Source organism: Etheostoma spectabile, unplaced genomic scaffold (assembly GCF_008692095.1).
Source record: "Etheostoma spectabile isolate EspeVRDwgs_2016 unplaced genomic scaffold, UIUC_Espe_1.0 scaffold00019515, whole genome shotgun sequence".
NCBI lineage: Eukaryota > Metazoa > Chordata > Actinopteri > Perciformes > Percidae > Etheostoma > Etheostoma spectabile.
In genome coordinates this window covers 15630-33075 of record NW_022604972.1, presented here as the reverse complement: position 1 = coordinate 33075, position 17446 = coordinate 15630, and the positions used below count along the sequence as shown (strand labels likewise).

Below are 17446 nucleotides of genomic sequence, written 5' to 3'. Positions count from 1 at the left end.
ATTTCAAGACAACCCGTCCCACTTCTGGGTTAAATTTGCCCACTTCCGGGTTAGGCCCTTGCCCAGTCCGAGTACAGATACGGATACAGATAATTCATGTGGTAAACCGATACAGATACAGATAATGCTGTACTCGCTTATCCCTAGTTGACAATAATGATGCTCACAAAACACTGTAGTTGCAATTGCGTTTCATGTCCTCTTAAATACAAAGAACTGCTAAGTTCAGACATTAGTTCCAAATGAAAACAATTGTTGTCAGAAGTGGGATTTGAACCCACGCCTCCAGTGGAGACTGCGACCTGGACGCAGCGCCTTGGACCGCTCGGCCATCCTGACTGATCCAACAAGTACCCAGTAGGGCCTGTCTCAAAAATTATAATTTAATATAGTAAATTAAACATGTCATGATATAGTAGGTTCTCAGTCATCCATGTCATAGTTAACAAGGGAAGGTTTCTCAACTGTCAGTCCAAATATATGGGTGTTCATGGAGACATGGAAGAAAGTCACCAGGGTGGCAATGTGCTTGACAATGGCAATACATTGCGCAGGATGTGAAGGCAATGTGCAATACAGGCTAAATCCTATGGTGGGAATCAATATCCACTAATGTTTCTGTCCACAATGTCCACCTGAATCCAGAAATGTCCCTGCCAGATGGGAAATAGACTGACAATGGGGTTCAACATTGTGCAATTATCTTCAAAATGTCCAACTGAGTCCACAAATATACCTGTCAGATGGGAAATAAACTGATAACTGTCTTTATGGTCTAAATGTGTCAAATATTGCCATGCTATTACCCCAAAAGATCCCAACTAGGCCAAGGGCAACTGGACTTGGTAAAAGGTTCTCCGCAGAAGTTTTGTCTCTCATCCAAGAGACTTCTTTAGTTATTTTTTCACACAGAAAGGGTTGGACACAGTGCCCACTCCCCCACCCATATCTGACAATTGAAAGCTGTGGGGAAAGGGGGGTTCCAAAGCTAATAGACCATTCAACAAGCAATTCTGATGCACTATACCGACCCATTCAGGATGAGCACTGTAAACTATGACTGCAGCAACACAAGTTAAAATTTCAGTGATACCTAATTTTTTATGGTGATTACCAGACTGAATGCAAAGTGTGTATCCCCCATGTAACTCAAAGCCTATCACTTCCAGTCAATACTGTCAAATATGGAGCTCCTTCAAGTTATATTAACAACCAGGTGACTGGTGGTCTGGTCTCTCCCTCTTCCCCAGATAACATTCTCTCTGAGTTCCATTCCACATGCACTGAAATCCTAGACTCTATTGCCCCTTATCAGATTAAAGCTGTTAAACCTAAGGTGGACGCCTGGCTAAATGACACCAAGAGGGCCCTTAGGCAACACTGCAGACAAGCTGAACAAAGATGGAAAGACAATCTACATGTGACACTGGGTGTATTAAGGGACAGTCTATCACATACCAGAATGCTGTGAAGGTGGTGAAGATGCAGCATCTCTCTTCTGTCATAGCTAGCAATTGCCACGAACCTAGATTGTTATTTAATACTATTAACTCTGTCATAAATCCATGCACCTCTGCTCCAACAGATGTGTCAATTAGTACATGTGAGAAATGTCTTGGTTATTTTATTGACAAAGTAGCATCTATCTGGGAAATTACCAGTGCTAATTTTAAGGTATTGTATCTGCTTCTCCTACACACTCAGCTGTGTTTGAGGAATTTAAGCCTGTGTTGAGGTTGTACAACACATGAAACCTACCAACTGTCCCTTAGACATTGTCCCAGCCAGAATGGTGAAGGAGGTTTTTAATAGCACCATTGGGGCGAGTCTTCTTACTCTTTTTAAGTGAATTGCTAAGCTTGTACTTTGTTACTTTTACTTGAGTAAAGAAGTTAAATCAGTACTTCTACTTTTACCGGAGTATTTGTTAACACAATTATATGTACTTCTACTTGAGTACGGGCAGTGAGTACTTTTGCCATCTCTGATGGTGGTTGGTATACAGGTCTGATGTAATACAAGCAAATACATAAGGCCCCACCCGACAGTTTTGTGATACGTGGCGTGCAACTGTATGTCAATGATCAAGCTTGCTGTGACCAAGAAACCTCCAGCAAAATGACTGATACATCATCAGTTCCGGAATTTTCTTGGATGCCAAATATTTGAAATCAAAGTCAGAATCCAAGTGACATGTAAGAACAATACAATGCACGTCCAGCTTCTACATTTCCGCATGAGTCAGCTTCCTCAATTTCTGAGTAACAGGAAAATAGCCTGATAAGCATACATGTGCAGCTCAACCTCAAAAAGCCATAAAGCAAATGTTTGTGGCTTAAAGATCGAGTTCCCGCTCATAAAACATCAGGCAGGTGCAGTCTCTGTGGCGCAATAGGTCAGCGCAGTCGGCTGTTAACCGAAAGGATGGTGGTTCAAGTCCACCCAGGGACGTTTGTTGCTTAAATAACCTGGAGTAAGCTAACTCTAGGGTTTATCATATATTCATATCAGGTGAATATAGAGCAGCCCAAAGATAACCCAAGTGGCCTTACCTCTGAAGGTACAGTTCTGAAAACCATGTACTGTACATATTAATCTTTACGGTCATTGGTATGCAGGTCACTTGATGTAATACAAGCAAATACATAAGGCCAGACTGAGACAAAAAGTGAGAGAAAAGAAAAAGAGACTAGCGGTCTAAAGGATAACCAGTTGAGATTTTGTGCGTCTTTGAGAACTGTAAGTCATATAACTGATGTTGTCAGTTCATTTAAACTAATGAGGAAGAATTTGACAAATCAAAATCAAGTACAGGAACTTATTCTTTCAAACATCACACCTGAGTCTCTAAAGTCCTGACCATTCCCTGACCGGGAATCGAACCCGGGCCACGGCGGTGAGAGCACCGAATCCTAGCCACTAGACCATCAGGGAGTCACATCTTTAAAATTTATCTTTGTAGATGTGAGTTTTCTTTTCACTTACTGGAATGACTCATATTGTTTTAGGCGAGGAATGGCGCCTGGCTAGAGCTTCAGAAGGCAGGACATGACAGATTACACATCTGTCACATAGTCAGTTTGTATTCTTAAATACCAAGTCTCTTGGTGTTCCTTGACTAGTTGGCCACCCCTGCTTTGCATCGCTCCAGGTATGTAGAAAAAAAATCTGTTATGCACCTTTGCATTGCGCTAAAATGTCAAAATTTGGACCTGAATCCAACAATAACATTACTTGACACTCACATACATTGGTTTTCAGTTAAAAATGTTGGTTAGGGGTTTAGTTACTGCTTGAAAAAATGAAAAGAATTGTTATTGAGATGGAGGCAGATGAAGTGTTTATGACCCATCAATGATGACAAAAGGATACATCCTCTGTCGGGGGTCTGCTTTAAAGGAAATGGTACTCTTTGTAACGTTAAACTAATGAGGAAGAATTTGACAAATCAACCAAAAACTTGCTCTTTTAAATCTGTATCTGTCAAGTCCTGACCATTCCCTGACTGGGAATTGAACCCCGGCCGCGGCGGTGAGGGCGCCAAATCCTAGCCATTAGACCATCAGGGAGTTATATCTATCAAATTTAATTTAACATAATGTTGGTTATATTGTTTTAGGCAAGAAATGGCACATGGTTAGAGATTTAGAACGCAGTGGTGCAAAATGCAAAACTGCCTGTTTCGATTTAATTACATGGTAATAATACAAAAACAGAGGTGTAGTGATTACTTGGAAATGCTTCCGGTAGTTTCTGAAATAAAAACCATGAATCAGTGGTGGAAAATGCAAAACTGCCTGTTTCAATTTTATTACATGGTAATATTAGAATAACAGAGGTGCAGAGATTAGAGGTGCAGAGATTACCTGGAAATACTTACCATGAAATATGTCTTGTCCTTCACGTACGTAACGCTGTGCAATCTGACCAGCAGCTAAACACCTTCCACCATCAAGCACTGGCGACTGGGATCATTGTAACATGTTTATTTGAGTAACAAAGGGTGAAACTGGGAGAAAACACAATGACCAGTTACTTAGATAACAATGAGTCACAGATATTAAACAAAGATAATTGTAAAAACAATATAACTACACAACAGGCTAGCAAAAATGTAAGATGAAATAAAGAAACACGTAATGTATTGTTATACAGTGTACGTAGTATAACCTATGTTGGGTATCTAAATAAACTAAGATATACTTACATGTGGCATTACCCAAGATAAAAGTGGCAAACTAGCTTACTGAAGTATACCGTCAGTTAGGGCTGAACAATATTGTGTTTTAGCATTGACATCGCGTTGTGCGCATGCGCGAAAGTCACATTGCAGGACGTTACGATGTTGACGTTAATACTTTTTTGCTGCTTGATAGAAAAGTAACCTTTCACCGTTTCTCCTTTACATGATTACTACCATCCGACCATTCCCCTTTAAGACAGGTAGCCATGTGGGCAACGTGTGGATGTGACGTTAGTCCGATGGGGTTTATTGTTATGGGAAGTGAGGCTCTTCGTGTGTAGAAAAGTACCGGAGGCAGCAGCTGCCGCTGATACAGTGATGTCATAGTTTTCATGGGTAGTCAGGGACGCTACAGTAGTCAGTGTTTTATGTTCTCTACAAATACAAACTAAATCCCCCGATTAAGGCAACATAATCACAACGTCTCCCGGACATTTCCCACCGCAGAAAGCTGCTATCATCCAAGCTAAAGCTAATATAGTTAGCTTAAAGAAACCAGCAGAAAGCTGCTACCAGCCAGGCTAAAGCTAATATAGTTAGCCCAAAGAAACAAGCAGAAAGTTGCTACCAGCCAGGCTCAAGCTAATACAGTTAGCCCAGAGAAAAAAGCAGAAAGTTGCTACCAAACAGGCTAAAATTAATACAGTTAGCCCAAAGAAACAAGCAGAAAGCTGTTACCAGCCAGGCTAAAGCTAATATAGTTTGCCCCAAAAAACAAGCGGAAAGCTGCTACCAGCCAGGCTGAAGCTAATATAGTTAGCTTAAAGAAACCAGCAGAAAGCTGCTACCAGCCGGTCTAAAGCTAATATAGTTAGCTTCAAGAAACAAGCAGAAAGCTGCTACCAGCCAGGCTAAAGCTAATATAGTCAGCCTGAAGAACCAAGCACAAAGCTGCTACCAGCCGGTCTAAAGCTAATATAGTTATCCTAAAGAAACAAGCGTTCCGTCTGTCCCAACTAACGTTTTGGTTCGGAGCCGCGACACTGGAAACGTAACACTAATCTACTATAGATGGCTGTGTCTGAACGTCATTTCCACTGACTGAACTGTTCTTGGATACACGGTTTGTTTCTAGTGTGCATGACGTGCAGGTCTGATCAATTTGTCAAACTATCGAGCTGACCCCGCTAGTCAACCACAACCTTAAATTTAGAGGAAGCAACATGCAGTCACTGTCATTCACGTTAGCCTGGATTGATTATTATATGAATACAATGGTGTCATGCTAGTCAACCAGCATATTTCTACCTAATGTCCCTCTCCAAAATCACTTCAGAAGAGTAATGTTAGTCACAGTGCTTACTTGCTTTGGTGTTTGTAAAGCATTAAAGTCTATCCCCAGATGACTCTGTCTTAGTTATGTAGCATGAAAGCTAGCATAAGCTTACTAGCATCCAGCCCGCTTCTAAATACAATAAAAAACTCTGGAAAAGACTGCTCCTTCGAGCCAGATTTGAACATGTCTCAATGCCCAAATGTATTACAAGATTTGAAGTGAACTTCACGTTATCCAGCGATGGTGGTATAGTGGTGAGCATAGCTGCCTTCCAAGCAGTTGACCTGGGTTAGATTCCCAGCCATCGCAGTAACTGTTTTTGGGTTGTGGTACATTCTTTTTTTACAAGAAGTCAGCAGAAAGGTCACTTGCCCAACCTGGTTTGATAAAATCTCTTTGAGCTGCATGATTATGGCCAAAATGATAACGACAATTACTTTGATCAATATGGAGATCACGATTAATTATCACAATTATTTGTTGATTTTCTAGTCCAAAGTGCTGGAAAGGAAGGTTTCACCAATCGTTGAACCTCAGGTTAACAAGGAACAATCTCAGCAAGGTGATTGATGGATGATTCTAGTTACTTCACCAAGTTCAGGCCAAATGCCACAGCTGTAAGACATTGGTTGCCTTCCAGCTATGTAATATATGCAAATGGCAGTGGTGGGATTTGAACCCACGCCTCCAGAGAGACTGGAGCCTTAATCCAGCACCTTAGACCACTCAGCCACATTGCAATTACCAAATTTCCACATCATGACAAACACAGGCACCGTAATCAACGTTATGCTTGTTAATGTTATTGGAAAACTTGATGTAATACAAGCAAATACTTAAGGCCCCACCCAACAGTTTTTTGATATGTGGCGGGCAACTGTATGTCAATGATCAAGCTTGTTGCTGTGACCAAGAAACCACCAGCAAAATGACTGATACATTATCAGTTTAAACATTTTCTTGGATGCCAAATATTTGATTTCAAAGTCAGAATCCAATTGAGATGTAAGAACAATACAATGCACGTCCAGCTTCTACATTTCCGCATGAGTCAGCTTCCCCAATTTCTAAGGAAATATAAACAGGAAAATAGCCGAATAAGCATACATGTGCAGCTCAACCTCAAAAAGCCATAAAGCAAATGCTTGTGGCTTAAAGATCGAGCTCCCGCTCACTAAACATCAGACAGGCATAGTATCTGTGGCGCAATGGGTCAGCGCAGTTGGCTATTAGCTGAAAGGATGGGGGTTCAAGTCCACCCAGGGATGTGTGTTGCTTTGATAACCTGGAGTCTGCCAACTCTGGGATTTATCCTCCAGCTGAAGACCATAGAGCAGCCCAAAGATCACCCAAGTGGCCTTTAAAAACCATGTGCATATAAAACTTTGCGGTCATTGGTATGCAGGTCACTTGATGTAATACAAGCAAATACTTGAGGCTCCACCCAACAGTTTTGTGATATCTGGCGTGTGCAGTAACAACACATCAAGTGCATCCAGGACCTGCCTGGTGTGCAGCTTCATACAGAGACGGGCACTATCAAGAAGGGGGGTGTTGTCCTGACCAAGTATCGCTGTGCCAGAGAGTCCATGTCTCTGGAATCATTTCATTCCACCTGAACAAGTTTATTCTATCTAAGTAGTATGTGTTTCATGATTGTACTTTTGTTTTTGAATGGTAAATGGACATATTTTAAAGAATAATTTTAGAACTGTGCTGGAATTTGCAATAAAAAACGTGACCTTTCCCATTTTGACAAACTGTTTTGATCACTTGAGGTATTTCAATGAAGTCTTTGGTCTTTGACAGTTACCTTGCAATCTAAAACTGTATATCCTATTGTCTCTAGAACAATAGTTGGCAGTTGGAGGAGTAATGGCTCTTTACAGTGAATATGCAAAAGAAGATGTTCACAAATTCAGTCCAGGTAAATGCTCAGCCCATATTCACACAGACCTAAACCTACTCACTTAATGCTGGTTACAATATTCTAATAATCAACAATGCCAGAGAAAAATGACAAAGACGGTTAACAATTAACAAGCATTACGTTAGTTAAGGTCCCTGTGTGTGTTACGATGTGTAGCATAGTCAAGTGCAGGTAGTGTGGCTGAGTGGTCTAAGGCGCTGGATTCAGGCTCCAGTCTTTCTGGAGGCGTGGGTTCAAATCCCACCACTGCCATTTGCAAATGTTACATTGCTGGAAAATAATCAATGTGATGACTTGTTGTTCAGATGAGGTTGTCCTTTGTGACATAGCTTAGTGAAGTACCTAAAGACCCTGACTGTGGATTTCATATCTGTACTTGCAATGCCCTGTTTTTAATGACCACCCAATCGTAAGTGTTCAATGTGAAATATTCATTCATTGACAAAATTGTCGGTAACTGTGACGGGGCGCATGTCAGCCGTCACGGTAGCGATACGCTACCTATACCATCCAAGGACTGAGACTGTAGGTATATATTATGTGCCCGTATATGTTTAACGTGTTCATATGTTTCATACATTTTTTACAATGTTTAAAATCTTCAGTCTCTAGCCAGTCTCCATTTCCCCACAGTAATCTCTTAGCTTTCTTGTGCGCACATTTAAACATCTAAAACTACGGTGATTTACCTGCTTATTTGAACCCGTGGCCTTGTCTAGCAGAGCAGAGTGGCGCAGCGGAAGAGTGCTGGGCCCATAACCCAGAGGTCGATGGGTCAAAACCATCCTCTGCTAATTGCTATGCTTTGTCTCCATATAAAGTCCACTCTCAGCCTATTGAAAATTAACAATGCATCTGTTTGTGAAATGTTTCCTCCTGCTGAAGGGTACAGTCTTTATGTTATGTTTATTTCATCCATTAAAATGGAAATTAGAGTGCTCATCCCCGCTGTAACACCCATTAAAACTGGAGCATTAATATTGTATAGATAAAGTACAATAAAAACTGTAAAATGTGTATGTTTGAAGTGGTTGTTGTGCTGTCTACAATAGCCTGAGGTATAAAAGGGAGAGCATACTGCTTAGTTTGTGTCACAGGAGGTCTTAGTCTAACACTACGCTCCAGAACCCTTCAAGTCAGATTACCACAGGAGGCCTTGGTCTACTACTATGTTCCATAACCCTATCAGTCAGATTAACACAAGAGGTCTTAGGCTGAATCTCATTTCTCTATCTTACCCCTACCCCTTTCCCTACGTCTTGAGCGTTCACGTGAGTGCTGTCCCAATAATGTTTTTGATCAAGGGGCAAGGGGTGTATGGCCCTAGGAACCATAGACAATGAATGAAGAAAATCAAGGGAGAACGCCATCTTACTTGAAAGGAGGACACAGCAGCTGATCCACTTTAGGTCTGAAAACCAGCAACGTTTCCTAAATCATGTGTTCATGTTGTACCCATTCATTACTGCATCGGTACTGTATTATTGTAATCATTTGTAATTAATTCCTGTTCATGCACTTGTGTTTTGTTTTTGATACAGGACACTGATGATTTGGGGGGGGGGTTACAGGCCAACAGGCATCAGCCTGGTCAGGAATATCAGAATAGCTGTAGTTAATTTGTTTGTTTTTGGTCTTGTGTGTCTTCTTTTTAGTTTAACACATTCGTGGAGAGTTAGCCAGAGTGGCTAGGATGGCGGTAGGTTGGCAGACTCGAACATTGCACATTTTCAAAGGTGATTAGTTTATTTCCATGGTCTGCAGTACACGGATAATTAACCCATCAAACTTAAAGACAGTGGCACATTAAACTAATAGTAGCAATAACAGGCACATGTTCCTGTCAGCACAGCCTCACCTCCCTCTCTCCTCCCAGGAGCACAAATCCCCCCATTTATATAGGGTTGTCAATTCCCACCCCACTGCTTCAGTCCATCCCATCCTAAAGCAGGTTGATCTACTCCATAACATTAATACCTTGCCATCTCTTAACCTATGGAACTTGGTCACCAGTTCCCTCCTATCCTGCTGACTACAAAACAGGTCAGGATTTTGCATACCTTTTTTATACAATGACCAAAAACAACCAAAATAAACATTCCTATACAAAAGAAAACCCTCTACTTGGTTTGGCCCGGTGATGTCATCCATGACCACCCTATTCCTATAAAACAGGAAATACTTAGGCCGGCCCCTCCCCTACCAATTGTCTTGCATGGTGGAACTGAACAAAGGAACAAACAATTGTAAGTATCAATACAGGGAAAACCACGTTTCAACTTGCAACCTAATAAAATGGAACTGAAACTAACGTGACTGTGTGTTTACTTTACTAATGACCTGTATGGGACAAGTGGTGAGCAAACCCACTTCGTCACACACCCTCCCTCTTAAAACCGTTACTCATCAGAGTCAGCAATGACATTCTTCTTTCCATGATCTTGTGGAAATGACACCACTTTACCATGGACCCATAACAATGGACAGAAGCATGCTAACACACGGCTAATTAGCACCAACAAGACTACAAAGAAACAGGAGGGTGGAACTGGTAATAAATCAACAAGTGGCAGTCCTCCCTGGAACTCGTCTGGTGCGAAGCCTAAGACTAAATCATTTTCCTGGGAAATGGGAGGACGACTAACGGGCAGGGCACAGCGCCTGAGATTTGTGATATGACCGGCTGGCCTGCATTATCATCCGGGCAGAGCGCCTCTTCAACCCCTGTACCTAGTAGGACACAGCCGTGGACAGCTGCAAAAGGGAAAATAAGCAACAAAATGCCCCCCCAACAACCTGGTGTGCAAGTGGATAACAGATTTGCTCCTCTGCTGCAAGACGCTGGACAGACATCTGATGACCGGGACTGCGTCTCATCACCACACAGCAGGGTAAGGACTGAGAGCAATTCAAAAAGTAAAAAGCTAACAACTGGGCCTCAAACCCTGATTGTGGGTGACTCTGCTGTAGAAGATTTAAAAAACAGTAAAAACACCAAAATACTCTGTTTTCCCAAAGACACGGTGTCTAACTTGACCCAAAAAATCCCAGCTATCGTGGCAGCACACCCAACTGTGAAGAACATTATTCTGCATATCGGGTCACGTGATGTTGTAAAGCAACAGTCTGAATTGCAGAAACTGGAGTTTAGGGAACTGCTGGACAGTGTCAGCCCCCTAAACGCAGATGTGTTTATCAGTGGCCCTATACCGCCAGTCAGAAGAGGAGATGAGAGATTCAGCCGGCTGTTGGCACTAAACAAATGGCTTTCAGCTGAATGTACCGTCCATTCTTTGCAGTTCATTGACAATTTTAACATTTTCTGGGAGCGCAGACATCTTTTTAAAGCAGATACTTTCCCTTAACAAACCAGGAGTAAAGCTGTTCACCTCTAATCTGCTTTACTTTCTGCGCTACACATCTGCTTCCTCTGCCAAGGACACGAGACAAGACGAATCAAAACAAAAGGAAGACACAACAAAGTGCGGCAGTGATCCAGCACAGCCCCCACCTGTGCAAAGATTTGACCCTGGGAGACCAGAGAGCAGAGACACGAAACCTCCACTCCCTCTTCACCCGTCCAGCACCCCTCAAACCCCCCTACCAACCCCGAACCTTCTGAGGATTCATCGCTGTCTCTACTGATGTCTCCACACTCCCTTTCCCTTTCCCCCATCAATTATACACCCCTTCCTACCCCCATGGCTCAACCCCGGGCAAAAGTAAAACGCCAAGCACCACTACCAGGATGTCAGAAAACTCCTTCCCCCCAGACTGATAAGGACGCTTGTGTGCAAAATCTGGCAAGCACTATCTGATATATGCCGGGCCTTGGCTGCAGGACTAGTGATACTAATGACTTCTTCGAAGACAAGCCTGGGCCCTGTGGATTCAATTCTTCCTCAATTTATGTTGTGATAGGTAATAGGAAAAGAATGGTGAATAAGCACTTAACTGCAAACTTAGCAAATTTAGCATCCATTCCTCGTCAGCTACAGCCTGTCCCAAAAAATGAAAACACACTAACACTAGCCTTACTAAACGTCAGGTCTTTGGCAGGAAAATCATTTTTAATCAATGATTTTATTATTAAGCACAATCTAGATTTTATGTTTTTAACTGAAACCTGGTTAGACCATAATAACAGCGCTGCTGTTCTTATTGAGTCAGCTCCCCCAAACTTCAGTTTTATGAGTGAGAATAGAGTGAATAAGAAAGGAGGTGGAGTTGCTATTTTGTTTAATGACTCATTCCACTGTACGAAAATATGTTATGGAAATTTTGTTTCTTTTGAATATGTTGCTCTTCAATTAAGATCTTCCCCTCAAGCGATATTTCTAAATATCTACAGGCCACCTAAATATTGTGCAACCTTCATTGATGACTTCACTGAACTGCTGTCTATAATTTGTATTAACTTTGATTGTGTAATCATTGCGGGTGATTTTAACATTCATGTTGACAACCCCCAGGACAGGGGGGCCAAAGAACTGTGTTGTGTTTTTGAGAACTATGGACTGACTCAGCATGTGACAGAGCCCACTCACAATAAGGGACACACTCTGGACTTGGTTGTCTCCAAGGGTCTGAACATTTCCAAGGTTTTGGTGACTGACGTTGCTCTCTCTGATCATTCCTGTGTTTTCTTTAACGGCACTATCTCTGTGCCCAAAAGTGTCCAAACAAAGATAATCAGAAAACGGTATATCACTGAAAACACCAGTGAAACATTTATTCAGCTTTTTTCCTCCACACCCGCCCTCTCTGGGCTATCAGTGACTGAGCTTGTAGATAATTTCAACTGTAAAATTACAAATGTTATTGATGCTATTGCTCCCACTAAGGTCAAAGTTGTCTCTGGTAAGAAAAGGTCTCCATGGAGAAATGTCCCACTGGTGAGAACAGAAAAAAGAGAGTGTCGAAAAGCTGAACGAAGGTGGCGAAAAACAAATCTCCTGGTCCATTATAACACCTATAAAGAGAGACTTCGCATTTATAATTTGGAACTGAGGAATGCAAGAAGGTCCTTCTTCTCTGATATTATCTCTAGAAACAATAATAATTCACGTGCTTTGTTTGCTACTGTTGATAGGTTAACAAACCCTCCAGTGCCAGTAGCATCTGAACTTTTATCTACCAAAGCCTGCAATGACTTTGCCTCCTTCTTCAAAGACAAAATTCAGAAGATTAGACAAACAGTCAGTGCCTCCATATCAAGTACAGGACATGTGTTGTCACAGTGTTCAAGCAAAACTATTTCCAATATGACAGAATTTCATATAATCAACCATGAAAACCTGGAGGACATTATACAACATCTGAAATCCTCCTCCTGTTGCCTTGATATTCTACCAACGGGTGTTTTCAAAAGTGTTTCAACTTGTTTGGCTTCTGATCTTCTACAGATTGTGAACACGTCTCTTCTTTCAGGTATCTTTCCACAGGCCCTGAAAACTGCAGTAATCAAGCCACTTTTAAAAAAGAACAACCTAGACAAGTCACTAATGAGCAACTATAGGCCAATATCAAACCTTCCGTTTTTAAGTAAAATCATTGAAAAAGTAGTCTTTCAACAACTCAACCATTTCTTGTCACTAAGCAACAGTTTTGATACCTTTCAGTCGGGTTTCCGACCACACCACAGCACTGAAACGGCTCTTGTCAAAGTCTTTAATGACATCCACCTTAACACAGATAATGGCAAAATTTCAATCTTAGTATTACTTGATCTCAGTTCTGCATTTGACACGGTCGACCATGACATATTACTAGACCGATTGGAAAACTGGGTAGGACTTTCTGGCTTAGTACTAAACTGGTTTGAATCCTACCTAAAAAATAGGGATTACTTTGTGTCAATAGGTAATTATGCATCTGAGCGTACAAATATGACGTGCGGAGTTCCGCAAGGCTCCATTCTGGGGCCTCTTCTGTTTAACATCTACATGCTTCCACTGGCTCAGATTATGGAGAAAAACAAAATAAGTTACCATAGTTATGCGGATGACACACAAATTTACATAACCTTATCGCCAGGGGACTATAGTCAAATACAAAAACTGACTAACTGCATCAAACAAATTAACGACTGGATGTGCCAGAACTTTCTGAAATTAAATGAAGGAAAAACTGAGGTATTTGTTTTTGGAAAAAAAGAGGAACGATTAAAAGTCTGCGCTCAGCTTCAAACAACAATGTTAAAAACAACAGACAAAGCCAGAAATCTTGGTGTAGTCATGGACTCAGACCTGAACTTTAACAGCCACATTAAGACAATTACAAAGTCAGCCTACTATCACCTAAAGAACATATCAAGGGTTAAAGGACTTATGTGTCAACAGGACTTGGAAAAACTGGTCCATGCTTTCATCTTCAGTAGACTTGACTACTGTAACGGGGTCTTTACAGGTCTCCCTAAAAAATCAATCAGACAGCTGCAGCTGATTCAGAACGCTGCTGCTCGAGTCCTCACTAAGACCAAGAGACTGGATCACATCACTCCAGTTCTGAAGTCTTTACACTGGCTTCCTGTGTCTCAAAGAATTGATTTCAAAGTACTCTTGCTAGTTTATAAATCCCTTAACGGTTTAGGTCCAAAATACATTTCTGATCTGCTACTACACTATGACCCCCCCAGACCTCTCAGGTCATCTGGGACAGGTCTACTTTCTGTCCCCAGAATCAGAACTAAACAGGGTGAAGCAGCTTTCAGTTTCTATGCTCCTCCTATCTGGAATAAACTCCCAGAAACCTGTAGATCCGCTGCTACTCTCAGTTCTTTTAAATCAAGGCTGAAGACCTTCCTTTTTTATGCTGCCTTTCTTTAAATTAATGCTAATTTCTTTCTTATACTGCACTGTAACTTTTATTCTTGTGTTTTATGTGTCCTAATGTTTCTATTTTGTTTTTAACTGTCTATTCATGTGTCTTATTGATTTTTAATGCTTATGACTTTTAACTGTTTGTACTTGTGTTTTATCTGTTTTAATGATTTTGTGTAAAGCACTTTGAATTGCCCTGTTGCTGAAATGTGCTATAGAAATAAAGCTGCCTTGCCTTGCCTTGCCTACGTCCTGCTACGTCCTGCTGTGCCTTGTAATGCCGCACAGCGTCCTGCTATGCCATGAACTACTACAAAGAACTTCTACAAACTACTAATTTTTTCTATTTTTGTTATTGCCACTCTTCATTCTAACCCCAACCGGCCCGTCAGACACCGCCTACCAAGAGCCTGGGTCTGACCGAGGTTTCTGCCTAAAAGGAAGTTTTTCCTCGCCACTGTCGCACTGTTGCTTGCTCTGGAGGAAACTATTAGAACTGTTGGGTCCTTGTAAATTCTGGAGTGTGGTCTATCTGTAAAGTGTCTTGAGATAACTCTTGTTATGAATTGATACTATAAATAAAATTGAATTGAAAAATTGAATTGAATTGAATTAATTAAGCAAAATGAACAGAACAAATTGCAGCGACAAGAAAACAGACTTGCTGTTTAATTTTGTCAACAAACAGAGAAGAGATTAATTTTACAGGTCTGTTGTGTTTTGTTTTTGTTGTTCACATCAGTGTGCTATGATGTGAATTTTTACCCTGTGTCTTCCATGATGCAGCCCAGCTAAGCATCTGGGCACCTGCAGTCCCCTGTAATGAAGACAAGGAGGAAGAAGAGCATAGATGAGTGGGAAAAGGTGACTCAAAGGAAAGGACAGTAAAGGAAAAAAATAATGTGTTAATTGGCATTTACAACCCAAGATATAACACTTCACATGCTGCAGCGAGAGTTATGATCAGCAAAGAAGAATAGACTTTCCATAGAACTGGCACCTAGTGACAGAGGTATGGAGAGCCTATAGTGTGTGCACTGAGCTCTTGTCCTGACGTTAAATAATAGGCATAATGGCTCTTCAACATTAGTCAGAGCCCAGTGTTCAGTGGCAGCAATGTTCTAACCCCCGCCCCCTCCTTCTTGGACACAGGTGACTTGTCACCCAATAGAAGAGTCTAATGACAGAAGAGAACTGATGGACACGGATCCAACACCCAACTCTCTCTCCAACACCCCCCCTCAAAACCATCCCTCCTCCTCTCAATCCTTCCCACATTGATCTTGCTTGGATCATTTATTCAGTTAAGCGCCTGGTTTATTAGATCTCTCTATCGCCCCCCTGCATTATCAAGGTTTCATGTTGTCTTTTACCTGCAGAGTTGCGTACGTTGTTCCACCTCATGCCGATGTTCTGGCCGAGACTCTGGCACAAAGTGATGGCCTACATTCCCATACTGGAACAAATACCCATTGGAAAACTTTATTTTGAGATGGGGACAATATTAATATACAATGCTAAAGTTAACTTGGGCTGCACCAAACATGGTGTACTTAAAACCAGAATTAAAGTAATGATAATGATAAAATAAGGGCTACAGCCAGCAGCAAGTTTAGCTTAGCATAGAGACTGGAAGCAGGGCTCTGTCAAAACGGTGACAATAGCCTTAAAAGTTGTTAAGTCTGTACAAAAACAAAAGTGTAAAAACAACATAAGTAATGAAGTTAAATCAGTACTTCTACTTTTACCAGAGTATTTGTTAACACAATTATCTGTACTTCTACTTGAGCACGGGCAGTGAGTACTTTTGCCATCTCTGACGGCCTCTGTATTGTTCTGTTTAGAGTATGTATATATTGTGTGTATAGACTAGTGTGTACATTTTTTTGTTTCGGTTGTTTTGTGTTTTGTGTGTAAGCACAGTTTTGAGCAACAATGCTCCAAAGAAAAATTCCTCGTATGTGTCCTCATACCTGGCGAATAAAGCTGACTCTGATTCTGATTCTGATTCTGATTCTGATTCTGGTATGCAGGTCACTTGATGTAATCCAAGCAAATACATAAGGCTCCACCCAACAGTTTTGTGATACGTGGCGTGTAACTGTATGTCAATGATCAAGTTTGTTGCTGTGACCAAGAAACCACCAGCATGTTGACTGATACATCATCAGTTCCCAAATTGTCTTGGATGCCAAATATTTGAATTCAAAGTCAGAATCCAAGTGACATTTAAGAACAATACAATGCACGTCCAGCTTCTACATTTCCAAATGAGTCAGCTTCCCCAATTTCTGAGTAACAGGAAAATAGCCTGATAAGCATACATGTGCAGCGCAACCTCAAAAAGCCATAAAGCGAATGCTTGTGGCTTAAAGATCGAGCTCCCGCTCAAAACAACACGGACAGGAGCAGTCTCTGTGGCGCAATAGGTCAGCGCAGTCGGCTGTTAACCGAAAGGATGGTGGTTCAAGTCCACCCAGGGACGTTAGATGATTAAATAACTTGGAGTAAGCCAACTCTAGGGTTTATCATTCTGCAGGTAAATATAGAGCAGCCCAAAGATAACCCAAGTGGCCTTACCTATATCTGAAGGTACAGTTCTGAAAACCATGTACTGTACATATTAATCTTTACGGTCATTGGTATGCAGGTCACTTGATGTAATACAAGCAAATACTTAGGCCAGATAGAGACAAAAAGTGAGAGAAAAGAAAAAGAGACTAGCTGTCTAAAGGATAAGCAGTTGAGATAGTGTGAGTCTTTGAGAACTGTAAGTCATATAACTGATGTTGTCAGTTCATTTAAACTAATGAGGAAGAATTTGACAAATCAAAATCAAGTTCAGGAACTTATTCTTTCAAACATCACACCTGAGTCTCTCAAGTCCTGACCATTCCCTGACCGGGAATCGAACCCGGGCCGCGGCGGTGAGAGCGCCGAATCCTAGCCACTAGACCACCAGGGAGTCACATCTATCAAAGTTATCTTTGATAGATGTGAGTTTTCTTTTCACTTACTGGAATGACTCATATTGTTTTAGGCGAGGAGTGGCGCCTGGCTAGAGCTTCAGAAGGCAGGACATGACAGATTACACATCTGTCACATAGTCAGTTTGTAGTCTTAAATACCAAGTCTCTTGCTGTTCCTTGACTAGTCGGCCCCCCCTGCTTTGCATC

The 17446-nt window shown here is 41.4% G+C and overlaps 6 non-coding genes across 6 annotated transcripts; 3 read left to right on the top strand and 3 right to left on the bottom strand.

Annotated features, from left to right (window-relative positions):
* Positions 1 to 256: 256 nt before the first annotated feature.
* On the bottom strand, positions 257 to 339 carry trnal-cag (transfer RNA leucine (anticodon CAG)). The gene has a single exon. It is a non-coding gene; the product is annotated as a tRNA-Leu (tRNA).
* A 2038-nt stretch (positions 340 to 2377) lies between these two features.
* On the top strand, positions 2378 to 2451 carry trnan-guu (transfer RNA asparagine (anticodon GUU)). The gene has a single exon. It is a non-coding gene; the product is annotated as a tRNA-Asn (tRNA).
* Positions 2452 to 2862: 411 nt separating this feature from the next.
* On the bottom strand, positions 2863 to 2934 carry trnae-cuc (transfer RNA glutamic acid (anticodon CUC)). The gene has a single exon. It is a non-coding gene; the product is annotated as a tRNA-Glu (tRNA).
* Positions 2935 to 7619: 4685 nt separating this feature from the next.
* trnal-cag (transfer RNA leucine (anticodon CAG)) lies at positions 7620 to 7701 on the top strand. Its single transcript has one exon. It is a non-coding gene; the product is annotated as a tRNA-Leu (tRNA).
* Positions 7702 to 16681: 8980 nt separating this feature from the next.
* On the top strand, positions 16682 to 16755 carry trnan-guu (transfer RNA asparagine (anticodon GUU)). The gene has a single exon. It is a non-coding gene; the product is annotated as a tRNA-Asn (tRNA).
* Positions 16756 to 17163: 408 nt separating this feature from the next.
* Positions 17164 to 17235, bottom strand: trnae-cuc (transfer RNA glutamic acid (anticodon CUC)). Its single transcript has one exon. It is a non-coding gene; the product is annotated as a tRNA-Glu (tRNA).
* Between the last annotated feature and the right edge of the window lie 211 nt (positions 17236 to 17446).